This window comes from Crocuta crocuta, unplaced genomic scaffold (genome assembly GCF_008692635.1).
Source record: "Crocuta crocuta isolate KB4526 unplaced genomic scaffold, BGI_CrCroc_1.0 scaffold3, whole genome shotgun sequence".
Taxonomy (NCBI): Eukaryota; Metazoa; Chordata; class Mammalia; order Carnivora; family Hyaenidae; genus Crocuta; species Crocuta crocuta.
This window is the reverse complement of record NW_027529934.1, coordinates 10,760,478-10,788,146: the sequence shown is the minus strand read 5'-3', so window position 1 is coordinate 10,788,146 and position 27,669 is coordinate 10,760,478. Positions and strand designations below refer to the sequence as shown.

At 40.2% G+C, this 27,669-nt stretch overlaps 1 long non-coding RNA gene across 2 annotated transcripts in view; it reads right to left on the bottom strand.

Annotated features, from left to right (window-relative positions):
- The window catches only part of LOC144230807 (uncharacterized), a 293,282-nt gene that overhangs the window by 246,365 nt on the left and 19,248 nt on the right, over window positions 1–27,669 (bottom strand). The window contains exon 1 of one of the 2 annotated variants that reach the window (XR_013334887.1): window positions 16,358–16,409. The exons of the other annotated variant lie outside the window; for it this stretch is intronic. This is a non-coding gene — a long non-coding RNA (uncharacterized LOC144230807). Of the gene's footprint in view, window positions 1–16,357; window positions 16,410–27,669 lie in introns of those variants that run through there. 2 annotated transcript variants of the gene reach the window in all.

Genomic DNA, 27,669 nt, shown 5'->3' with positions numbered 1-27,669 from the left:
TCTCAAAATAAATAAACTTAAAAAAAAAAAAAGAAAAGAAACACTAAAAAAAGTCTCCTGGGTGCCTAGGTGGCTCAGTCTAGCTCAGTCAGTTAAGTGTCTGACTTTGGCTCAGGTCATGTTCTTAAGGTTCATGGGTTTGAGCCCCGCATTGGACTCTGTGCTAACAGCTCAGAGGTTGGAGCCTGCTTCGGATTGTGTCTCCCTCTCCCACTTCCCTTCCCCTGCTCGTGCTCCGTTCTCTCTGTCTCTCAAAAATAAACAAACATTAAAAATTTTCTGTTTTCAAATCTCCCTTACTGGATGCTGTTCTAAAGGGGTCCAACCAACCTTGGGAAAACCTCTCTTTCTCTGGATGAGAGGCTCAGAGAAGCCCTACACTCTTAGCCAATGTGGTTTTCACTCTCCTGGCCAGACAGATGGACCATCTGACTTAGGACTGGCTCTATAATTATCTATCAAAATAATTTTTTTCAAAACAGATGAAATTACTTCTATTAAATTAATGAGAACAATGACCCAGGATTAAGCACAAAAAATTAGACAATCTTTTTGTCTACATTCCCTGGGGGGAATGGATATATGGATATTTTTACTTAGGCCTTATTTGATGCAGGGTATTAAAAGCAGTTGTTGAGAAGTTGAGGTTGATTTCACTCATCATTATATCTCCAATACCCAGTATAGAATCTATAGCCCGGTAGGAGATTTACAGTATGTGTTAAATAGGCAAAAAAAAAAAAAAAATGTGTTTAAAAGTGAACAGTCTCTGGCACCCTGATTTATCTTAAAACAATACGTTCACAGAGAGAGTATATGCATTTATGCCTCAAAGCATTAACTGCTTGTAAGATATGCTTGCCAAGGGTCAGTTTTCTTTCAGAGAAGCATTTAGCTTTGAAAAAAGACCTTATTGAGGCACCTGTGTGGCTCAGTCAGTTAAGTGTCTGACTCCTGGTTTCGGCTCAGGTCATGAGTTTGAGCCTCACATCAGGCTCTGCACTGACAGCATGGAGCCTGCTTGGGATTCCGTCTCCGTCTCTCTGTGTCCCTCTCTTTCTCTCAAAAATAAGTAAATAAACATTTTTAAAAATACTTTAAAAGAAAAGAAAAAGATCTTCTTTGGATGCAAATCATAAGACAGAACTCTATCCTTGGGAAAGGGAATAGCCCTTTAAGTTGCAAATTTCCTGATGCGCAATTATAAAAATAACCTATTTTTAAATTGAGACCCTGGCATTTCAGCAGTAGTACCTCATTTCACAGATGAAGAATTAAAATCCAAAGGCTATAATTACAGCTGACATTAATTGACATTATGTATTTAATGCTTAAGACCCTAGGGTAAATCCACAAATGTATCACCTAATCCTCACAGTCATCTTGTGAGGAAGGTGCTAATTCAGTCCCATATGATACTGGAGGAAACTGGGTCCAAAGAGGTTAAGTGCCTAATCAGAAGTCACAAGGCTTCCAAGTGGTGGAGACAGGATCTGCACCAAAGTCTGTCTGGCTCCAGAGCTCAGGTGCTTAACCACTGTCCATTATTGTCCATGTTCTCTTGTCTTCTGAAAATCACAAAGGCTTTGGTAAGGTTCATTTCTGGACGTGGCACTTTAATGACACAGGGTTCTAAGATCTCAAAGCAAAAAAAATTTTTAAAGTAAAAACAATAATGAAAATGAATTAAAGTGAATCCTTGAGGCCAGGCTACAGGCACTGAGGTCTGCTAACCCTCACATCGAAGTTCTGGGTCTAAGCTTGTAGCCTTCAGGCCTCTCAGGCAGACTTCCTGGTGTGATCCCAGATGCTGACCAACAGGCCTTCTCTATTTTAATCAGGCTGAACTCCTTAAAATTCCTACTGCAGAGTTTACGTGTTCTTGTCTCTATTCCCTTCCAGAAGCTGTCCTCCCCACCTGAAATGCCATGCAAGAAGTTCAACGTGGCCACCGACTTTTTACAGGAATTCCCATAAAAGGGTAGAAACTATTTCCCCATTACCTTGAGTCTGGGCTGACTTTGTGACGTGCTTTGACCAAGAGTTGACCAACAGAACGTGGCAGAAGTGACATCCTGTGACGTCCAAGTCTTGGCTTGCAGAAGCCCTGCACTTCCTGCTTTCCCCACCCCCCTCCCCCTTGGATGCTGCAGCCGTCTGTGAGGAAGAGAGCACTCCTGCCATTACAGGATCCTTTACTGAAGCTTCAGAGTGTGAGCAAGACCACCCAGGGCCAGCTGACCCACCAGCAACTGCAAACAAATGCAGAGTGAGATGAACCAAAGGACAGTGACAAATAAATGAGTGACATCTTAAGCCCTTAGGTTTTGGGATGGTTTGTAAAGCAGGAGTAGATTGCTAAACTCATGCTTTTTTATTCCTTTCTTCCTAACACGTCTACCACCTACTTGTAGTCTGAACTTCAAAGTCACTCCTACAAGAAGTTTTCACTGGTGAGAACTTCCCCTGCAAAGTGAGCCTTCCTCCGGTTTAAGATGATGCCCTTTAAGAGCACAGAGACCTAGCTGTCTCTTCTAAGTACTTCTCCCGTCCACGGGCTGATGCCTAGCATCTCCTCATTAAAGTTTAATTACTTAACATAAAAGCATAAATGTCTATTAAATTTTAAGAGTCCCTGGAAGGGATAACAACTTTGTACTTTTGATTTTGCTCTTATTATAAAAGTATACAGGAATAGAAAGTGACCCTAACCGTAAGGGCACTTTCCCAAAGAGAAAGAAAAAATGTTATTCAATCAATTTGAGTATAAACCTTTAGGGAGGAACACCAATGAAACAGTTATGTATCTGACATCAATGTTTAATTTATTTATTTAATTAAGCATACATATTTAAAATAACACTATATAAAATAACATTCAATATAGAAATATTTTTCTTCTCCTTGTGCATCCCATGAAGGTATTTGATTAGCAGTTGCCGTGTCTAGTGCCAAGCACTCTCCATATTACTAGAGACCCTGTTTGAGCCATCTGACAGTTTTCCAGATGGAAAACATCATCCCCTCTTCCATCGAATTTGTATTTTTTTATTTTATTTTTTACGTTTATTTTTAAGAGACAGAGTGAGACAGAGCATGAGGAGGGGAGGGGCAGAGAGAAGGGGACACAGAATCTGAAGCAGGCTCCAGACTCCAAGCGAGCGGTCAGCACAGAGCCTGACGCAGGCCTGAACCCACGAACCGTGAGATCATGACCTGAGCCAAAGTCAGATGCTCAACCGACTGAGCCACCCAGGCGCCCCTAATTTGTATTTTTTTTTAACCATAATGCTGTCACTGAAGTTTTTATCCCAAGCCACAAGTACCCATTCATAAAACACCAAGACAATGACTTGTTTTATTCATCCTATGAGTGTATAGTCATGGTTTTCACAGGGGAGCCACTTACAGTATTGCTATGTAAGGGATTTTCAGAAAGCTAGTTTATGCTCACACCTAAGGCCTGCAATTTAGAAGTCTTATCCCAAAGAATAAATTCATTAAATTTCTTTCCTCTTTTTTTTTTAAACCAAAAGACAACTTTAATCATCTAAAAGTTAATGCTTTCTTGATGTCATTTTAAGCTAATGTGTTTTCTCTAAATAGTACTTTGTGGGTCAAAAAAAAAAGTCAGAGAGAGCATCCCATAATGCAAAATACTCTGGGAGGATCAAAATGTAAGGCAACCCCCTCTTTTCTGAGAGAAATATTTGGGGGGGAACCAAATTTCCTTCTTTGATATATACTAATACATGCTCATTCTAGAAACGTCAGACAATACAGAAAATTAGACAGGTAAAAATTAAAATCACTGACAATGCTATAATCAGAGATCATCATTTAAATGTTTTGATTCATTTCCTTCCAGCTCTTTCTCCCATGCATGATTACACATTCTATTAAATTCAATCAGCTCTGGGGCACCTGCGTGGTTCAGTCTGCGAAGCATCCAACTCTTGACTTCAGCTCAGGTCATGATCTCATGATTTGTGAGTTCGAGCCCCATATCAGGCTCAGGGATCTGCTACAGACGGCATGGAGCCTGCTTGGGATTCTCTGCCTCCCTCTCTACCTGCCCCTCCCCTACTCATGTGCACACACTCTATCAAAAATAAATAACTAAACTTAAAAAAAATTCGGTCAGCTCTATCTCTACTTAACATTATAACATAAAGCATTTTCCTTATTAGAAATTCTTTGTAAGGAAGACACGTCATCATGCAGTCAGCCACCCTCCTATTACTGTACATTTATATGGTCTGGGGAAAGGACTATATCTCAAGCAAAACCAGCCCCTTGGACCCAGTGTACATAGTTTTTTATTCTCCCCCCCCCTTTCCTTTACTGAGCATCTACCCATTTAAAATATACCAGAAGTAAATAAAGATCAATTCCTGCCCTCAAAAGAGAGAGACCTGTAAACAATTACATAATATATGATAAAAGGCAGAGAAGGCTTTGTGGAGGCGTCAACATTTGAGGATTTGGGGCGCTTTTATTGTTTGTTTGCTTATTGTTTGTTTTTAGGATAATAAGACTTAATTTTGCAAATGTTTGCAAGGTCAGGAGAAACCCATAGAAATCTTCCCCCAACTAGATTCTGCTATGTGGAAACCAGCTGGACCACACCTTTATTATGCACCAACTGCAGGTTCCCAGGACTGGGGAATTTTCCCTGAGAGCAGGTCTGGATTGGCTGGGGGCGGGGGGGGGCGGTGAGGAACTGCATGAAGGCGCTGGGCCTGAAGGGATGGGACAACAAAGAAGCCAAGAACAAGTGCAAACATGAAAGACCCGAACAGGCTCTGCTGCTCCCACATTCACCAACACCTGGCTTTGTGTTTCTGTGTCCCACATGCATCACAATGACACCCACAACCTGTGCTCTCTGGTTCTTTAGAATAGGCACACTTCATCTCCCTCCAACAAGTTCTGGAGCTTACTGGAAACAGCCATCATGTAACTGTACTGAACCCATGGCCTGGATTGGAGACCCAACTCCATGATTTACTGTGGATTCTGTGTGACCCTGGGCAATTCCCAGCCTCCTTTGTACACATTTCTGCCCAAACGACTTTTCTCTCTCTGTGTCTATAGATAATGGTCACAGGCAAGTGAGACATGTGGCACTTCTGGCCACAATGACCCTACAAGATTCTTCATCTCAGCTCTTTTCTCATTTGTCCATGGCACCTTGGATTTAACTTTTTCTGATGGCCCTAAGGCCACTATACCCAGAGCTCACCACAACCCACCTAACTCAGTCTGTGCTTATTTCTCCAAAGCATAGATCCCTTTCTGCAATTACCTTTTTTGTTTATCATCTGTCTTCCTGCCAAAATACGCATGAAAAGAATCTTACCCAATGCTAACACAGTGCACGACACTAAAGATGTAACAGTGTGAAAGAATAAATGATTGTAGGCTAAATGCGGCTCCAGAAGATGGTAAGTATGACGCAGTGCTAGGTACTAGGGAAAGAGAGAACATCCCTGACCTCCAAAGCTCACAGGCTAATAAAATGAGAGAATAAAAAACAAAATAATTGCAATACAGCATGCAAGCATAATCACAGATCTATAGGTAGGAACAGAGGTGGTACACAGGAAGGGAACTAGACATTTTCTGAAGGAAGTGATTTCTGAACTTAGTGTCAAAGAATTTATGGAAACCTGCCAAGTAGGTAATGAGGGAAATCTTTTCAAGAGGGCCCCTTGGATCTTTATTCTGTCCTAAACACTGATCTCATTTCCCTTCCCCATGGAAACTCAGGGTTAAAAATACCCTTGAAAGATCATCTATTACAGTGGCTCTTAAAGAGAACTTTGCGTTTTAAAAATATGTCCGCACATTCTCAGATAACTCATCTCTTCAATGGAGCCTAATTCCCCCTCCCTTTGAGTGTGGGCTGTACTTAGTGACTCATTTCTAATGAATAGAATAGAATATGGCAAAATGGTGAGGTGTGACTTCTGAGGGTAGGTCATAATAGGTCATAAGATGTGACTTCCATTTTATTCTCTCTCTCGTGGATCATTCGTTCTGGAGGAAGCTGGTTGTCATGTTATGAGGACACACAAAGCAAGGTACAGAAGCCTCTTGCCCACAGCCACTGTGCGCTCTTAGACACAGATTCTCCAGTCAAGCCTTCTAGATAACAGCAACTGTACTCAACATCTTTGCTGCAATCTGACGAGACCCAGAAGTCCACACAAATGAACTGCAAGTTGATAAATGTCTTGTTTTAAGCCATTAAATTTTGGTATAATTTGTTACACGGCAATAGATAATAAATAAGAGGTCTCAGTTTGTGTTTCTGTGAATGATAACTATTTGTATCTACCCTATTAGAGATTAAAACTGAGAAATGCTAAAAATATTTACATGGTAATTCACTGAAAACAACAGTAATAAATACAGCACATGTTGATGCAGGTAACCTTTTTATGAAAAATAACAATCTTGCAAAACAAAAATTAGTTACAAGAATGGCCTCATTTTACATTTTTACAAATCTTTTTGTAATGCCCACTTTCATGGGAGATAGCCAGATGCTGGATCTTCATATTATGTCTGCATCTCATCACTTGTGAAATCACAAGTCACTTGCTTCTGAAAAAACTCCTCCCCTACGCTTGTGAGACAAAGAAAAACATCACTGATCTCATCAAGGTTCTCTACAACACCCAGGACAAGTAGATGCGCAGGTCACACTGAGCATGCCCAGTGACTGGAAAGTCCTTAGTTCCCAAGAAAGCCCAGTGTTCGCCCAAAACATCACTGGTGATTAAAGAGATCCTCCCTCTGCCACACTACCTTTGCTCTCCCATGAGTTTGGTGTACTCTTCATAAAGCCATTCAGAATAAACAGAATCATTCCTTTAAGGTTAAGACCCTTATATATATTATTTTATTCATAACTTCAGAGGGTACTTTTTTCCATGTTACCTTAAAAAAAATCTTTAAGGTAATCAACTGAATTCTGAATCAATACCTCAAAATAACTTATCGTAAGTAAGGCCCTCCTGACAGTTTCAAGGACTTAATGATCATTTACCAGACACAAATATCCCTACAGTGACTATTTTCAGGTGTGAGACTGGCAGAACTTAAGAGATGACATAAGGGATGGGATGGTGTAATTAAAAGAACACTGAAAACAATCAGTGCAATTTATATACACTTTTTTTAAGATTTTATTTTTGGGGCACCTGGGTGGCTCAGTCAGTTAAGCGTCCACCTTTGGCTCAGGTCATGATCTCATGGTTTGTGAGTTCGACCCCAGCATTGGGCTCTGTGCTGACAGCTAGCTCAGAGCCTGGGGCCTGCTTCAGATTCTGTATCTCCCTCTCTCTCTGACCTTCCCCTGATCACACAGTCTCTCTCTCTCTCTCAGAAATAAATAAAACATTAAAAAAATTTTTTTAAAGATTTTATTTTTAAGCAACCTCTACACCCAACATGGGCCTCAAACCTACAACCCCCGAGATCAAGTCTCATGCACCACTGACTAAGCCAGCCAGGCACCTCTCAATCAGTGCAATTTAAAACAGATTTCTTGGGGGTGCCAGGGTGGCTCAGTTGGTTAAGGGTCCAACTGAATTTCGGCTCAGATCATGATCTCACAGTTAGCAAGACGGAGCCCCATGCTGCACAGACAGCATTCTCTCTCTCTCTCTTTCTCTGTCTCAAAATAAATAAGCTTTTGAAAATAAGTAAATAAAACAGCAGGATGCATAAGGCACAGCCTTCTGATTGATTTATACATCCAAGTCTTGTGTTTTAAGTACCCCCATACTATCCTGAAAGTTTCCTGTATGTTTCCATATGTCTCTCATACACATTTTGGGTTTAGCTGTTCAACAAAATTGTCCCCCAGATCCCTGTTTAGAGATGACGTTGGATATGACGTCTGCTGGTTTGTGAGAATGGAAAGAAAAACTTTGTGGCTGGTTCTGAAGCATAGAAATAAGCCTGAAGACATTTCCAAAAAAACCATCTATAATAGAGAATAAAGTTTCCCTTCATTTTAACCCTAAACTCTGGGAGAAAGAGCAGTGCTCAACCAGATTTAAAACTTGAGTTTTAAATCTTCTTATATCCATATCAAAATACTTGTCAACACCCCATCACCACCACCAAAAAATCCCTTGTACTGTTTGTGGGAATGTAAATTGGTGTAGCCACTGTGGAAAACAGTACAGAGATTCCTCAAAAAAATTAAAAATAAAATTACCATATGACATAGCAACCCCACTTCTGGGTATTTATCCAAATGAAATCAGAATCTCAAAGCACTATGTGCACCCCAAATTCACTGCAGCATTCCTCACAACAGCCAGGACATGGAAACAACCGGGGAATGTCCTCTGATGGATGGATGGCTAAAGAAAATGTGGTATATACATACAATGGATGTTATTCATCCATAAGAAAGTAGGAAATCCTGCTCTTTACAACAGGGATGAACCTAGAGGGCATTATGCCAAGTGAAATAAGCCAGACAAAGACAGACACTGTATGATCTCACTGATATGTCAAATCTAAAAAAAAAAAAAAAAATTGAACTCAGAGTTACTGAGACTAGAATGGTGGCTACTGGGGGCTGGAGGGGAGGGAAATTGGGGAGATGTTGGTAAAAGAACACAAGCCTTCAGTTGTAAGTTCTGGGAGATAGGGCACAGCATGGTGAGTATGGTTGATTATACATACTATATACTTGAAAGTTGCTAAAAGAACAAATCTTATGTAAGTATATTTACCACACACATACACACACACACACACACAAAACAGGTAACCAGGTGAGGTGACAGGGCTGTTAATTAGCCTTATTGTAGTAATCATTTTAAAATATGAACGTATATCGGGGCCCCTGATCGGTTAAGCAAAAATCGACTTTTGATTTAGGCTGTCAGCACAGAGTCCACTTTGGATCCTCTGTACCCCTCTATTTCAGACCCTCCCCCATGCATGTGCTCTCTCTCTCTCTCCCTCAAAAATAAATAAACATAGGGGCGCCTCGGTGGCTCAGCTGGTTAAGCATCTGACTTTGGCTAAGGTTATGATCTCACAGTTCATGAGTTTGAGCCCCACATCAGGCTCTGTGCTAGCAGCTCACGGCCTGGAGCCTAATTCAGATTCTGTGTCTCCATCTCTCTCTGCCCCTCCCCTGCTCATGCTCTGTCTCTCTCCCTCTCTCTTTTTAATGTTTATTTATTTATTGGGGGGGCAGAAAGAGAAGGAGACAGAGAATCTCAAGCAGGCTCTGCACTGTCAGCATAGAGCCCAATGTGGGGCTCAAACTCATGAACCATGAGCTCATGACCTGAGCTGAAGTTGGACACTTAACCGACTGAGCCACCCAGGTACCCTAATTTTTAATGTTCTAATTCAGAAGGATCCATTCAGAATAGACACATCTATTACATTACAGAATTTATGGACTATAACACTATCCCTTTAGAAAAATCTAAATTAATATCTCACAATTCAGGGAATCCATTCAGCTATTTCTTACCTTCTTTTACTGTATAATAAAGTGCACGATTAGTATTTTACCTTTAATGCTAACAGGTAACACTTACTGAGTACTATATCAAGGATTATACTAAGTACTTTTCAACTTTAGCTCATTTAATCTGAATAACCCTAATAAGCACTCTTGGTATACCCATTTTACAGATGGGAAAACGAAGTTTAGAACATAGACAGCTAAGGTCCCAGAACTATAAATGGCAGAAAAGGAATTGCAAGCAATGGCCTATAAAATGTCAAAGCTCAACCTCTGAATCAATGCACTGTACAAACCTACTAGCATGACAAATCTCAAATACTTTTGGAGTGGAATGATGATTTTTTTTACAGTGCAATCTTGGAAAGGATGAATGGGGAACTGCCTGGCAACACCAGAACTCCCTAAACATAGAGAGCCCTTGACTTGTCACCACATGCATATTGCATAAAAGACCGTGAAATGACCTTCCAGGCATCAGGGAAAGTATTCATTTTAACAGTGATTGAAGATATTTCAAAACTACCAAAATGAGGAAAGAAACAGCAAAAAATTGATTTGACTGTGTAAGAGTGAAACTAATTAGTCATTTGTGTGCCGCCATCTACATTTATTGTGCGTGATACCAGACTGCTCAGATTCTGTGCATTTATTGAATACGTTCTATTTTATAGCAACGAGTTCTTCCCACCGGACGTCTCAGACCACATCCGAGTGCAGGGAAGCGGCACAGGAGGGGCCTGGGTACCATCCACATCTTGGTCTGACACCTGCTGTGCCATTTATTGGCTGTGCGGCCTTGGACAAGCCATATAACTTTTCTAGCCTCAGTTTTCTCACCTATAAAATAGAGGTTAAAAATGTGAAGGACGTGTCTTAAATACAGTATTTAATACACGTAAAGCACATAATTCATGTCATTATAACGAGCAATAAGCATGGCTATCTGATCAGTTTGGAAAACTTGAAACAGTTTCGGTGTTTAGTTAGAGGAGAACATTGTCTTCATGTCCTTCCATTCTTCTGCTTCTGTTTCTAACTTACAGTTTCACCTCCTCACCACGCCACCCCTCCCACTCCATGCTGGGGCTTCTACATCCTTCAGCAAATACAATAACTTGCTAGGAGAGGAAGAAAGCATCAACAGAGGAGAGGGCTGGCGCAACAGAAGAAGGAGAATAAAAGGTAGAGGCTATTTTTACGTTTATGAAACAAGCTCACTGACACGCAGCAGAAATAGCAGAAATAGATCTGGCATCGTTAGCAGAGAGGGGACCATCTTCACCAAGCTTCCTGGAGCAAAAGGGCAAAACGTTTGCAGCACTGAAGCCGCTGGGGATGGTGCAGAGCAGACCTGTCCACTCCGCAGGCAACGCTCCTGTCAGGTCGCCCAGAAGCACCCAGCGTCCACGTCCAACACTGGCGGCACCGTCAGAACAGCCAAGGCATTGAACTAGGAACATGTGAACCCAGAGGTATGTTCAATGGGATTGTCAAGGCTGAACAGAGAGAACCAAGAGGTGGCATTCCAGGGCTTGATGCTGACCTTAAACATATGGCATTAAACACGTATAAATTGGACATAACAGAGACATTCAGCAAAATGTACACGAACAAACTAAGTGCTCAGTAATCTTTGGGAAAGCCTAATGTCTGATACTTGTTTTATTAAAGGAGAGGAGAAAGTAGGTCATAGGATCTCAGCTTAGAAAGGAGAGTGGGCTGGGGTGGCTCAGTGGGTTGAGCGTCCGACTTTGGCTTAGGTCATGATCTCACAGTTTATGAGTTCAAGCCCTGCATCAGGCTCACTGCTGTCAGTGAGCTTCGGATCTTCGGTCCCTCCGCCCTCTCTATCCCTTCCCTGCTTGCACTCTTTCTCTCAAAAATAGATAAATCTTTAAGAAAGGGGAGGGGGCTGAGCGTCTGAAGGGAGGGAGAAGCAGGTGGTGGGATCTCATGTGGAAACTCAAATAGTAAAAGGGAAGAGAATGGAGAAGAGTGCTCAGTGGCCTGAGGTATCAACGGAATTTGAGACAAATGATAAGAAATAAGAGAAACTATAAGACACAGATGGAAGCACAGCACAAGATCCAAATACATAATAAAGAAGAAAACATTCCCATGGAGTTCTGCAATCCAAAGGCATAAATAAAAATAACAGTCAATTAAAATTGGGAAGGAAGGTGGAAGGGGGCAGGCAGATTAAAGCAAAAAAGACAATGTTAAGAAAACCTTAGATGCTTATTCCAAAAATAAAATCAGGCGGAATTAAATGAGGAACAAAAAGTAAAACCATCATGAATATGGATGATGTCCTTTTGGGGTCTTTCTTGATCATTAAGTTTTAATTCCTTCTCCTTAAGTAAATGATTTCAAGTTATTGCCCATTTCTCCTGGCTTTTAAAAATTGCCTCACAGAGCCATGAAGCCAGTATTTGGTTGTTTTAATGGTAAGTACAAATTAGCTACCTCCTGACTCGTCAAAGAAAGTAATAACCCAGGAACCTGAGTGCACCTATGTTTATCCAGCGTCATGCAGGGAGACAGACATTGGGACTCATTTATATCTGCACTTTTTTTTTTTAAATGTTTATATATATTTTTGAGAGAGAGTGTGTGTGAGCAGGGGAGGGGCAGAGAAAGGAAGACACAGAATCTGAAGCAGGCTCCAGGCTCAGAGCTGTCAGCACAGAGCCTGACCCAGGGCTTGAACTCATGAAACCACGACCTGAGCCAAAGTCAGAAGTTTAACTGACTGAGCCACCCAGGAGCCCTTCCTTTCTATCTGGACTTGAAGTCCTGGTCTGAGGAGCTCACCTTAAGCGAATCACTGAAATGGATTTTTTTTTTTAACGTGTAAAATTGAGTAGAAGATCTTGCACCCACTGAAAGGGAACAGAAATGAAGTAACGGTTGCCTCTCTCCACGGCCATGTTGTAACTCCCTCTGTGCAGTTCACAGTTGCGCCTGTGCGGTGTCTTTGTGTAGCTATTACTGGCCAGGCCCCATCACAGACCCCGAATGGATCAGTAATTTCTTCTATCCCTGAGTAGTGTTTTTCAGTTGTGACTCTAGGCGAAACAAATGACTTAGTGATGTTGTTTTTGTGAAGTCACACTCTCGGCAAACTAATAAACTAAATTTATTACACAATTAGCTAAAAAAATCTCAACCAATTACCAATATGGTATACATTTTAGTTCTGACCACCCAGCTTTCCGGGCACAGGTAGCCTCATAGCATCTCAGATCTATGCTGTCTTCAGGGTCTTTATGTCTTTATCTGTTTTCTGATTGTACATACTGTTCACATGTATATGTAAACACACATGTACGTGTATAGTTACATACAACACACACACACAACCTGTGTCTTACCTACAGCCTTCTTCCAGATGACTGCTAAGTTTACTTAATAACCAGTTATTAAATTATAAGAGTTTACTCCCCGAGCTGAAAGAGCGTTTTTTAACTGTGCCTACTATCTATCCTGTATCCTCCAACGCTGGTCTGTAGAATACACAGAAAAAAACTACTAGGGATCAAGATCCCTGGGGGTAAGGGAGAGTAGTATCTGTGGTACTATCATGATGATTAAGTGAGAAAACCTACCTGCTAATCCTCAAAACAGTATTAATGAGTTCTCAAAAAGTCTTATTTCTTGCTTTACGTACATTTATATATTGCTTTTGAGTTTGGGGATGCTTTGTTTTCAAATAAGTATGTAACTATTTTGCAATCTTTATAAAGAACTGGGGGGTGGGTGTGAACAGCCCTAGGCCGCAGGAATGGCAGCATCCACTCTCCCCCGTGCATTTACACAGAAGCTGTGTTGCGCAGACCTCGGGCCCACCCCCATCTCACGCTCCTTCTGATGCTAACCCGGTGCTAACCCGCGCAAGCTTCCACTCTCAAGGTGGCCCTTCCCCTTAGACTCCTGTCCCTTCAGGGCGAGCCTCCTCCTGGGAAATTGGGCAATGCCACCATAACTGCCTGGCCGCAAGGCCACTTCACTGTGCCTTTCTTCTTCCCTTTTATACACTCAGCCACCCTATTCTCTAGGCTTCTGTGCTGCTGTCTTCTCCCGTTTGCTCCATCACAGCCTCCTGTGCCTTTCCTTCGTAGTACTTAGCACAAGTTCTTTTTTTTAATGTTTATTTACTTATTTTGATAAGGGGAGAAAGGGGCAGAGAGAGAGGGAGAGAGAGAATCCCAAGCAGGCTCTGTGCTGTCAGCTCCCCAGCACAGATTCTAAATAGATATGAGTTTACTAAAGTAATGGAAGCAGGCTCCATGTCTACCTGATTGGTTGCTGTATCTTAGCTTCTAACACTGATCTCGGCACACAGATGGCACTCAATAACACATTCTAAATGGACAGATGAGGAAATGGCTACCCCCAACCACCAGGCCACTCCATGCCGCCTGACTTCACTGTCTCAGACAACCCACTCATGGTCAGGCACGGCCAGTATGAGGGGTGAGGGGGGCCAGGGCGTGTGTTTACTATCCCCAGGGCTTGGCATAAGGAGAAGCTCACGGAGCAGGTGAGTGCCCCCAGAAAGACTACTCCCCTAGGAAACAAAGCAGCTACTTCTCTGGATGGTTCCTGAGCTACCACTGCCAGGACTGCAAGAATAGGAAAAAATCACCACTCTTCAAACGGAACCCCTTCTCTTCAACTACCACCTTTCTATTAGAAACACCTTCGTGGGGTGCATAGGTGGCTCAGTCAGTTAAGTGTCTGACTTTGGCTCAGGTCATGATCTCGTGGTTCGTGAGTTTGAACCCCATGTTGGGCTCTGTGCTGACAGCTCAGAGCCTGGAGCCTGCTTCGGATTTTGTGTCTCCCTCTTTCTCTGCCCCTCCCCTGCTCACACTCTCTCTCTCTCTCTCTCAAAAATAAATAAACATCTTTTCAAAAATGAAGTGGCAATACGTTCCAATTAATTTTAAAAGGTTTCTGTGATTTGGGGGCCCTTGGGTAGCTCAGTCGGTTAAGCATCAGACTTGGGTTTTGGTTCAGATTACAGTCTCGTGGTTCGTGAGTTCAAGCCCCATATCGAGCTCTGTGCTGACAGAGCAGAGCCTGCTTGGGATTCTCTCTCTCTCCCTCTCTCTCTGCCCCTCCCACACTCTTTCTCTCTCTCTCTCTCTCTCTCTCAAAATAAATAAATAAACTTTAAAAAATTAAAAAAAAATTGGGCACCTGGTTGGCTCAGTCAGTTAAGCATCTGACTTAGGTTCAGGTCATGATCTTGCGGTTCCTGAGTTCGAGCCCCACATCAGGCTCTGTGCTGACAGCTCAGAGCCTGGAGCCTGCTTCAGATTCTGTGTCTCTCTCTGCCCCTCCCCTGCTCGTGCTCTGTCTCTTTCTCTCTCTCTTTCTCCCTCTCTCTCAAAATTAAATATTAAACAAAAATTTTAATTAAAAAAAGGTTTTGTGATTTTGTAGTGATTTCTAATAAACTGGTATTTATTAGAATAAGCAATAAATGTTTTTCTAGCCAAAATAATGCACACATAATTAGTTTTTAGCTTTTTGAATGAGATGTGCTAAAATAAATAGTATCTTTCATGCTAATATAGCAGTGAAAGTGAAATGATCCAAACTCCAATCTATTAAAATATAGGTATTTTACCCAGGTCCTGCTCTAGATCTTTATTTTCTGCATCTCCTTTATTTTCCTCCTCCAGAAACATACTCATGTTATCTAGCAGAAGATGTAGAAGGTTGGCATGAATTCTTCCGACTTACTTACATCTGTGACATGGTTGCTTCTCCACCTGTTACATTTTTAAATTTTTTTAATGTTTATTTATTATTGAGACAGAAACAGAGCATGAGTGGGGGGGAAGACAGAGAATCTGAAGAAGGCTCCAGGCTCTGAGCTGTCAGCACAGAGCCTGAGGCGGGGCTCAAACCCACAAACTGTGAGATCACGACCTGAGCCGACGTCAGACGCTTAACCGACTGAGCCACCCAGGCACCCCATTCATCTGTTACACTTTACACTCAATATATTGAGTTCACTTTTGAGTTTCCCCATTTGGGCCTAAGATTTTTGCAAACTTTCTCAGCATGGAGAAAGATGAACAATTAAAATCTATGCTTGCTCGCAGGTTATCCAGATCCTGAGAATTGTATTTGCTTTGCTTTAATCCTCCCTTATTAAGTACACTTCTAAGAAATTACTTCATACGGCTTGCAACACGCCACGCCCTTTAAAGTGGAGGCTTCCGCTGGAGGAGTGACTAAAAAACCCTGTGCTGCTTTGCATAATGCCACCAGAGCCCTTACATTAGAAAGATAGGTATCTTATCCCATCAGTTCCCAAAGTCACAAAGCCTGACCTATATGTCGTAGGCTCTATATAAGAGCAGGAAAAGCCATTGTCACGGAATTTTCTACATTCTTTTCATGTCCATTTAAACTGTTGTAAACTTTGCTTCTCTACTTACAAAGCAGCCCACCACCACTACCGGGACGCCCAGGGCTCTGGAACTCAGATCCAGATCGCTCTACCCTCCGTTGTTACTTCTCCACCTGTAAAGATCATCTTAGCAATGATGCTTCAGCGTGAAGTTGCCCCCTTCTCCCCCTTACCCCTTTCCTCCAAGATTAATCTGTCTTTTTTTAATCTGAGGGAATTTCTGCATGGTACTTGCTCCAAAGAAAGGCTGGCGGAACAAGGATGTCAACCTGGATTAAGTACATGTTTGAGCAAATACAAGCTTGAGCAAATACAATGTTTAATTTCTTTTACCCAACTTTAGCTAGGAAAAATAGAGTAGAGAAAGGATACAAAGAAGAATTAACACAAAGAATGAAGATGATACTGACTTGTTTGCCAGAATTCCACGGTCCCTTGTTTTTTCCCTTAACTCTGGCCGCTTCTTCCCAAATATTCTTCAGTGGCACCTCCTCATCTATTTCACTCCTTTTTTAAATGTATTTTTCTAACAGCCAACGCTGTTGAGACATAATTTACATGCCATAAACTTCACATGTTTTAAGTGTCTACTTTATTGATTTTTTTTTTTTTTTTTTTTTAGTAAATTTAAAGTCACACAACCACACTACTACAATCCAATTTTGGAACATTTCCATCGCTCCAAATAGGTCTCTGGTGTGATGTTTACTTAGACTTCTTAGCCAGGAGCTTAGTCTTTGGACACTGCTCTTTCTACTCTCATCCTAGACGATCTCATCTGGTCTTCACATTTTAAATACCAGATGTATACTGATGACTCCCAAATCTATATCCTCACCCTCAACCTCTCCCCTAAACTCCAGACCAGCTCCTCTTACACGCCTAATAGGCATCTCAAACTCAGCATGCTCAAAACTGAGTTTTGATCTTTCACTAAAACTCCCTCCTCCCACAACCCTAAGCAGTTAATAGTAACTCCTTCTAGGTGCCCATGACAAAACCCTGGGAGTCATCCTGACTCCTCTCTTCTTCACACCCCAGCACTCAATCCACCAAGAAATCCTATTGGTCTTCCCTGGAAAATATAACCAGAATCCAGCTACTCCTCATGCCAACACTTTGCAGGCAGCTGGGTCCGAGCCACCGCCTCTCTCCCTAGATTACCGCCACGGCCCCATTACTGCTCTCTTGTTCCTGCACTTACTCCCCACTTTTAATCCTCAATACAGGAGCTGGAGAGATTCTTTGAAATTTTTTTTTTTTTAAATGTTTTATTTATTTCTAGGAGAGAGAGAGAGACAGCGTGAGCAGGGGAGGGTCAGAGAGAGAGGGAGTCACAGACTGAAACAGGCTCCAGGCTCTGAGCTGGCAGTCAGCACAGGGCCCGACGCGGGGCTCGAACCCACGAACCGCGAGACCATGACCTAAGTGAAAGTCGGGCGCTTAACCGACTAAGCCACCCAGGCGCCCCTCTTTGAAATTTTAAGGCACTATGTCAGGACTCCACTCAAAACCCTGCAAGGGCTTCCCATCTCACACAGAACAAAAGCCAATATGCTACACTGGCTCGCTGCCCCCAGTAAGCACTCCTCAGGCGCACTTACGGTCCCCACAGGACCTCAACTCCTAGTTCTATCCCCCACGTTCATTCTGCTTCAGTTTCTCTGGCCTCCTTGCTCTTCCTCCCTCACAGCTGGCTCAGAGCCTTGGCACTGACTGTTCCTTCTACTCATAAGACTCTTCCCCAGAAAACCTTTTGCCTGAATTATTTCCCGTATGTCTTTCCTCAAGTCTTACTTCTCAGTGAGGCCTATCTCCATCACCCTACTCAATCCCCCTTACCTCAGTCTACTTTTCCTTGTTGCATGGAATTTTCTACTCTTTAAGTTGACAAGCTGCTCTCAAATTTAACAGGAAAAAGCATGGGCAAAAAAGAGTCCCTACCAGGTATAAAACTTACTACAAAGCTACAGTCAATAAAAGGGTATAGAAATGGTGCAGAGGTGGAAATGGGACCAATCAAATAGGGTTAAAGGGCCTAGAGATAAATCCATGTCTACATGGGAACTCGGAATATGACACATTAGCATCATAAATCACTGAAAAAGAAAAGATTATTTAATAACTTGTGCCAGAACAATTGGCCTTCTATTTAGAAAAAGATAAAATTAGATGCCTCTTTTACATCATACACAAAGCAGATTCCAGAGGGATTAAGAAAAACTTTCAAACTTTGGAATAAAATATAAGAAAATATATCTACGATATCCTGGTAGGGAAAGTTTTCTCAGCAAGACAAAAAATGCACAACCATAACAAAATTAAAAGGTGACCTATGGAACGGAACAAGATATTTGCAAATGACATATCTGATAAAGTGTCAGTATACAAAATACATAAAGAACTTATAGGGACGCCTGGGTGGCTCAGTCGGTTGAGCAACCAAGTCTTGATTTTGGCTCAGGTTATGATCCCAGCGTCAAGGGACTGAGTCCACATTGGGCTTCATGCTGAGCATGGAGCCTGCTTGAGATTCTTTCTCGTTCCCTCTGCCCCTCTCCCTTGCTCACATGCTCTCTCTCTTTCTAAAAAATAAGTAAAATTAAATAAATAAAACTTATAAAACTCAACACCCAAAAAAACAAATAACCCAATTAAAAGATGGGCAGAAGACATGAACAGACATTTCTCCACAGAAGACATATAGATGGCCAACAGACACATGAAAAGACGTTCATCATCACTTATCATTAGGAAAATACAAATCAAAACTAAAATGAGTTATCACCTCACACCTGTCAGAATGCTTAAACTCAACAACACAAGAAAAACAAGCGTTGGCAAGGATGTGGAGAAAAAGGAACACTTATGCACTGTTGGTGAGAATGCAAACTGCTGTAGCTACTCTGGACAACAGAATGTTTAACTCAAAAAGTTAAAAATAGAAGTACCCTACAATCAGCCATAAAAAAGAATGAAACCTTGCCATTTGCAGGGACATGAATAGAGCTACAGAGTATAATGCTGAGCAAAATAAGTCAGTCAGAGAAAGACAAATGCTCTATCACTCATATGTGGAATTTAAGAAACAAAGCAAATGGGTAAAGGGGGAAAGAAACAAGAGAGAGACAAAGCAAGAAACAAGCTCTTAATAATAGAGAACAAACTGATGGTTATCAGAAGGGAAGTGGGTAGCAGGATGGGTGAAAAAATAGGTAATGGGGATTAAGGGGTGCACTTGTAGTGAAGAGCACAGGGTGATGTATGGAAGGGTTGAATTACCAGATTGTACACCTGAAACTAATCTAACACCATATGTTAACTAACTGACATTAAAGTAAAAACTTAAAACAAAATTTAAAAAGGGGAAGAAATGCACAGCCTTAAAGCAACATACTGAAATGTTTGATTATATTAATATTAAAAGGCATCTGCATAGCAGAAAACATAAGTCAAGTTAAAAGATACGTCACAATCAAAAAGATGATATATATAATTGAAAAAGGATGGGTTTCCAGTATTTATATACTTTTAACTGCCACTAATAAAATAATTCAATGGAAACCTTTTTAGTATTAAAAATAAAATTTAAATGTTGAAATATATGAATAGGCAATTAATTTACAGAAGAGGAAATTTATCTGGCCAGTGTACATATAAAATATGTTCAATCTTACTAAATGATATGGAATTAAAATGACAGCACTCTTTAACTGGTTCCACAAAAAATAAAAATAAATCTAGAGCGCCTGGGTGGCTCAGTCGGTTAAGCGTCCGACTTCGACTCAGGTCATGATCTCACCGTTCATGGGTTCGAGCCCTGCGTCGGGCTCTGTGCTGACAGTTAGCTCAGAGCCTGGAGCCTGCTTGGGATTCTGTGTCTCCTTCTCTCTCTGACCCTCCCCTGCTCACGCTGTCTCTCTCTCTCTCTCCCTCTTTGAAATAAATTTAAATAAATAAATAAAAATAAATCTGATAACAGAAAGTGTAACTTATATGGATGTAGGGAGAAATGAAACTATATTATACACCCTGATGGGTGTGTATATTAGTCTAACTACTTCAGAGAACCATCTGGCAACATCCAATAAAGCTGAAAAGGTGTGTGGTACAACCTAATCAGTTCATTTTTAGAAACAGGTGGAGGGGCACCTGGGTGGCTCAGTCTAAGCATCCAGCTCTTGATTTCAGCTCAGGTCATGATCTCACACTCTTGAAATTGAAGCCTGCGTCAGGCTCCATGCTGAGTATGGAGCCTGCTCGGGATTCTCTCTCCCTCTCTCTGCCTCTCCCCTATTCTCTTTCAAAATAAATAAACATTTAAAAAAAAAAACATACCTGGAGAAACTCTCATACATACACACAAATTTGCATACAGGCAAGGTCATTGCAGCTTTACTTGTGATTGCAAAAAATAATGGGAAAAAATTTAAAAAATTTTTTAACGTTTATTTATTGTTGAAAGACAGAGACAGAGCATGAGCAGGGGAGGGGCAGAGAGAGGGGGAAACACAGAATCTGAAGCAGGCTCCAGGCTCTGAGCTGTCAGCATGGAGCCTGATGCAGGGTTTGAACTCACAAACTGTGAGATCATGACCTGAGCTGAAGTCAGCCGCTTAAACAACTGAGCCACCCAGGCACCCCAATGGGAAATAATTTAAATCACCACCAACAAGAGAATGTATAGGTAAATTATGATCTCATATGCATTAAATTCATTATAATAGTAAATTTCAAAAATTTCATTGTGGTTTTTTTAAAAAGCAATGTGCAAAGTCATATATTGAATATTTATTGTGCTAATTTTTATAATAATCCAAAATATTACTTGCAAATGTGAACACATCTACTAAAAATGTAAGACACATACATGGAAAAAATACATATGCTATGTATGTAACAGATTACTGAAAGAGACACAATCTTCCCCCCTCCTAGAAATCCATTCCCCCTTACAATATTTACCACTATATCTACCAAGAAGCAAAGTCTATTTTCCCATCTGTCCAAGCTGGTATTTTGTGATATTCATTTTCACCAACAGAATGCAATGGAAGCAATGTTTTGCTAGAGGCCCTGCACATTTCCATTCTATTTTCCCTTTTAGAATCTTTCTGCTACCTTGTGAATAAGCCTGAGTTGGCCTAATAAATGATGAGCAACCCAGCCAATTCTACCACTTCAGCCTACAATCAGCTAATCTCCAGACACATGATAAAGGCCACACCATCACAAGCCAGCTCCCTGTTGACCTGCCAATTGACCAGAGACACATGAGCAAGCCTCCCTAAGATCATCCCAGCTTATCTCTTATCAGTAGAACCACCCAGCTGACGTGTAGACTCATGAGCAATAATAACTACCTGTTTTAAGCCACTGTTTGGAGTGACTTTTGCACACAGCAATAGCTGAGTGATGCTTATACCATTTTCAAAACAATGACCTCTAAGGAGAGAGGGAAGGAAAAAGTATTAAGGGGAGACAGACACATCTATGTTTTACACTTAATTTTTTTAAGGATTTAAAAGTCCTCAACTCCTGTGTGAAATCTGGATTGCAGTAACTTGAGAGTCTGTTATATTACTTTCAGAATAACTCTGAATACTTGAAATGTTGCCTAATTTGTTTAAATAAGCATGCTAATATTCTTTCCATTTCTTGACACATTCATATGAATGTAGTGGAGAGAGACATGACTTAAAAAAACTGGTTCATCACTGGGGTCTCATGTAGACTGGATACACAGAAACTTGGGAGATAGTAAGCCTTGACTTAATGCTCCTGACCTCATGAGCCACCATGACTCAGACTGACTAAATATTAAGGTCACACCTCATTCTGTGGTAACATAAACAAGAGCTACGAGAAAAATATCAAACCCTCAATTAATCAGAATTCAAGGAACACATTTTCTTTCATGAAAAAAATCTATTTTTAGGAGAAAACAAGACAAAAATGTTATCAAAGATATTCTTTGATTTTCAGATTAAGTCCCAGGATCAGCACTGAGTCAAGCTAACCTTTGCATGTTCAATATTAAGGTAGGAGAGTAACTGTATGCTTTTGAGATATATTTTCATCAAAGATTGAGACAAAAATGAGTTCTTATTTGATCCTCATTTTACCAAAAAATTAATTCAACTGTGCATCCCATTCAGCCATGCTCCTTTTATTAAAATAGACTCCTTCCTTCCTTCCTTTGTTTCTTGTTCCCTGCTAGAATGTAAGCTTCACAAAGACAGGCATATTTATTGGATCACAGTGGAGATGGTGGTGGAGAAGATTAAGAAATGCATGTAGAGGGGCGCCTGGGTGGCTCAGTTGGTTAAGGGTCCACCTTCGGCTCAGGTCATGATCTCACGGTTCGTGGGTTCGAGCCCTGCATCGGGCTCTGTGCTGACAGCCAGCTCACAGCCTGGAGCCTGTTTCAGATTCTGTTTCTCCCTCTGTCTCTGACCCTCCCCTGCTAAAGCTGTCTCTCTCTCTCTCTCTCAATCTCTCTCTCAGAAATAAATAAAACATTAAAAAAAAATTTTTTTAATGCATGTAGAGCACACAATTGACCAGGGGCATTGCTTAACTAAACGGAAGATGAGTTCACCTATAGCCAGTATGAGTATCTGGCAGATTTGAACTTTTGCACTGACTCTTCTCAGATGTAAATTTTTGAAAACTTTTGAATAAAGCTGATTGTAAGAAAAAATAGGGTCGTTTATTTCAATTTTGCTGCAATATAACTTCAAGACTACAAAAACTCCCACAAAAGGACTGAGAGAAGATCTTGTAAAGAATCTATGCAAAACTAGTTCTATCCACTGTGTGTCAACTATGTGCAAGTAAAAGTTAAAATAAAAAAATAAAAATTTTTACTATTATTAAAAAAAAAACACTGGACCTATCTGTAAATTCCAAGTCCCTAATGCAACCTGCTAAAAATTTTCCACCAGTCCTTACATGCCAAGAGATTTCTATGAAGCCTGTAGCTCTGATTTTGATAGGATCCTTTCACCCTAAACCTTACATCTAAGTAAAGGAAGGATCCAGTCTATACCTAACACAATGTGAGAAAACACAGCAAGCAATGACCAATCTCTCTGCGGCCATTTAGAGGCAGGAATACAAACACTGCCTTTACATGGAAATTAGTGGAAAGACTGGAACCAACATCATTCCAGGTGGCAAGAGATGAGAAGAGGCATTTGTGGCCAAAAGGCAAGGTCAAGGGAGGGAATTTGGAAGAGACTGATGTGAGACTAACAGACAAAACAAACTAGGAAGTGTATGCTTTGAAATGAGTCAAGTCACTTATGAGCCCGGAGAGCAGAATAAATCAAGGCTACACAGAGCTGAAAATGAATCAACCTCATTTATAAACAGTTGTAAGGCCAACCCTTTCCAATTTACTTACCTATTAAATATATGCTTTTTTTCTTTCTGCTTCTTCTATCCATAAGTGATTATGATAGCTTGGTATCAGCTTTTTAGGTTTAATTTCTAATAAAGAATGACTACAGAGCTTCAAAACTAGTCATGCTGAAGGCCAATATGGCAGAGTAAACCAACTAGCACAGTCACCTATCTCAGTATTTGAGAAAACAAAAATCAAAAATATGTATCAATAATTAAAATATGAATAGAGCTTACGGTGCACCTGACATTATTTTAAGGACATTATACATGTTAACTCACTTGATAGTTTATCTTTGTGAAAACTAATACTACTATCATCCCAATATACAGATGTAAAAACTGAAGCTCAGGTAGACCTGAGATTTGATCCCAACCAGTCTAAATCCAGGGCTTTTGTCTTCAGCCACCATACTATTCTGCTCTCAAATAAACAAAATAGGTACACGAGCAATGTGAAAAGCAACTATAAAAAAAGCCGTCAGTTACCAAACGAGAGAATCTAAGCTTATGCTGTAAACTTTAAAAAGAGAAATCTAAAAAAATAGAAATAAAAGGAATTGAGAGTGTCTACTAATCCTGTTCCTAGTTACCAGAAACAATATCGAATTAATACTTTGGGTCAGAAAGGTCCATAAAAGTCTTGCTAACACCTCTCTCCTCTCTCCCCACCCTACCCCCAAAATTTAGAGACATGTGAACCAATGGAGTGCATAGGTAATTTCAGGAGGAGTTAACACTCAAGGCTTTACCATTTTCCAGGACTCCGTGAAGAACTTGAAAATAATCTAAAGCTCAAGAGAATCTGTCCAGGAATAAAATGCACTCCCAACGAGTTTGATCTTTAGTACAGAAAATTTATCAAAATCTCAGATGAGAGGATGGGGCGCAGGTCTTCCAGTAGACCTCATGTAGTTCTAATCTCATTAGGCAACTCTNAATGCACTCCCAACGAGTTTGATCTTTAGTACAGAAAATTTATCAAAATCTCAGATGAGAGGATGGGGCGCAGGTCTTCCAGTAGACCTCATGTAGTTCTAATCTCATTAGGCTTAAATTATGCCTAAATTATGCTCTGAATGGAGGAGAAACAAATCTCAGATGAGGTAGAAAGTGTCCAGAAGAATGAACCTACATCAGAGCAAACTAAAGTTCAACCCATGTTAAAAATAAGAAAGATAAAAATTAAAGACTAAGCAAAGGCAAACACACAAGCACACACAGAGGATAAAAAAAAAAAGAAATAAATTAAATTAAAAATAATCTGTAGACTTGAGAAAACTAATGGAGCACCAAAACCATACCACTGGAGTACTAGTCTACAAACTGTGGCCCCTGGAAGAAAGCTAAGATGCCCCTTATTTTTATACGATGTTATTAGAACATGTGTTGTCTCTGGTGGCTTTCACACTACAGCAGCCAAGTCGAGTAATTACAACAGAAATCATATGGCCTACAAACATGAAATACTGATTTGCGGGAAAAAGTTTGCCAACACCCGCACTAGAAAATTAATACATCGTTAACACGTCGGCCCTCCTGTCCTGGGATCTTCGACCCCACCTGTGCGCTTCCACTTTCTGGTTACACCCTAAAATTGAATGCATGCTAGCATAAATGCAGTATGAGTTGGTGGCTCACTTTTAGGCTTCAAACCCAGCCCCTGAGAACTACCACCTTATCACCTGCCTTGAAAAATGTACACTTCACACCCCCAACTAGAGCCAAGCATCTTTGGTAATATACAAATGTAACATCCAACACTTACTTAGCACTACATGCTATGTACTATTGTGCTTTCATAAAACAAACAAAAAAAATGGTAGAGATGGGACACAAATAGATAAAATGTAGGCAATAAGACCTCAATGGATCATACTCGTACTATATAATAATTCTCCTTTATAGATCAATCTAAAAATGAGAAAATGAGGAAAGAGAAAAATCAGGCTCCAAGTTGACAGTGCTTTATTCTCCTTTAAACATGTTTTATTGGGAGCATCTTTGTAGTAAGCATTTTAGTGATTTATTTACATTATTAATGTTCAGAAAAGACATCAGGCTACAACTCTGATTATCAAAGGTTTAGAATTCTTTCACAAGTTTACAAAGTACTGTGCAAAAGCATGTGTTATTACTTTAACCTCGGTAGGAATAAATAGAAAACACACTTTATGTTCACTGGCCATTGGATTGGAATTTACAACTTTGAGGAAAATATCCCACTGGACTAGCCTATCGCTTTCCCTTCAAACCCTCAATTCAAACTTTCACGTCTCCCCTGGGTGCTTCTTATTACTGAACAGGTCTTAAGTTTACTTATTTGAAAATAATTATAAAGTCTTGTAGGGAAAGTAATTTTTGGTCAGAAATAAAATTTCTCAACATGCACATACCTCATTGTAATATCACCAGTATTTTGTATATTCTCTATGCTCACTACAACTCAATTTTAATTGCATTCAAGCACCCAAGATATGTCAGAACATACTTAGACACTGTTAGCTTATCGAACATTCTATCATTTATTCTTCAAATATTTATCCAACCCACATGCTCTACAAGCACTGTGAAGGATGCTAGAGACACTAATGAATAAGCTCCAGGATTTTTGAGATTACAGTCATGACTACAGATGAACTCCTCTGAGATGAATATATAAAACGGGAGTGGGGAAAAGATTTTCCTCTCATATGTGAACTCTGATAGTACGGTAGTCTCCTGAAGCATTTTTGAGAATGCTAGGATGGCATCATGGATGAGAGAAAATTGCCAAAATCAATTAGCAATGTCTTCAATGGGCACATGTAATTTGGTTCATTTTGTATGTTTATGATTTCTTGCTGCATTACAAAAGGACCAAGTATGGAATACTGGATATCAATGTTTATGATATGAGCGAAGGAAAGAAAAAAGCAGCAGAAACCTACTCCACAGCAGCAGCCACATCATAGAAGCTAAAAGGAAGAGAGCTTCTAGGTGGAAGTAGACAATAGTGTCAAATGTCATACTCCTTGAAGAAGAAAGTAGGCAAACTGCAATTCATTGATGACTTTTCTGAACTCAGTTTCAGAAGAGTGAAGGAGTAGAAACTTAAGTACAGAGTCTAAAGAAATAAGGTAGTGGAAACAATCTACATTTTTCTAGAAATCTCAGATTCCTCACCCTTCACACTGCTCCTTGACATGTAGTAATGCATATTTGGTTCTGGGATTACTTCTTTGTTCACAATTTTCTACCCTGAAATTGCAACATCTAGACTTGTGTTCATCTGGTATATTCAAATCTCCATGATACCATTTTTCTCTATAAGCACATAATTCTAGGATCCTGTCTTACATCATTCTGATGCTATACTCATATACCTACCTGGCCTTTTTTGCTAAATGTTTTACTTTTATATTTGCTAAATATCATCTTCTGTTTCAATAATATAAAATGCACTATTACTATACAATATTTACAACTCCCAGGATATCAGATCAGCTCTCTTCAACTAAAGCTCAATAATGATTTTTGGGTCTAATATACAATTTATTAATCAATATTTTATAATATATATAAAATCCTGAATTTGACTTGGGAACTGCAGTGTACTTAATTCACTAAGGAATACTTAAAGTCACACTGCAATGCAAAAGGAGAAATAAACATGATTTCTCAATGTGAATATTCACTAAAATTGGAGACAATTCTGTACGCCGTTTATAAGAGGCCCAGTGCCAAAGCTATAATAGAATGCGTGCAGCCAAATCCCATAACATGTCCATGGTCAATATGCCACACCTCTGTGGTATTTCATACCAGTGTTTCCACTCACACATCAAAGCTTGTTCTAGAGAAGGGATTGAACACCATGTTTCAGTTTAATCTAATTTTCCCACACTTTTATATATCTTAAGGCAAAAAAAAAAAAAAAAAAAAAAAGAAAGAAAAAGAAAATTAAGTCTGGAGTCAGAGAAATTGAAAGATGAGTTGGGTAGAAATAAACCATGAACAGAGACCTCAGAGTTGTGACCTAAAGTCTATTCTCTACTCTGAAGCTGATGAAAATGGTTGACTTGGCTGGATCATAGTTTTCACATGTAAAAAATGAGAGAGTAGAGTTAGATCTCAAAGGCTCTTTCCTGTTCTAATACTCTATGTCACTATGAACCAAAAGTGATAGGAAAGCAGAGTAATATACCAAGAGAAATTACAATACGGAAGATCAGTCTCAAACTGAAGCAGTAGAAGAGTCCTTGTTTTAAAGATTAGGTTTACACTTAGGACATTTAGGAAAACTGCATTTAAATTAACTCAGAAATAAATACTG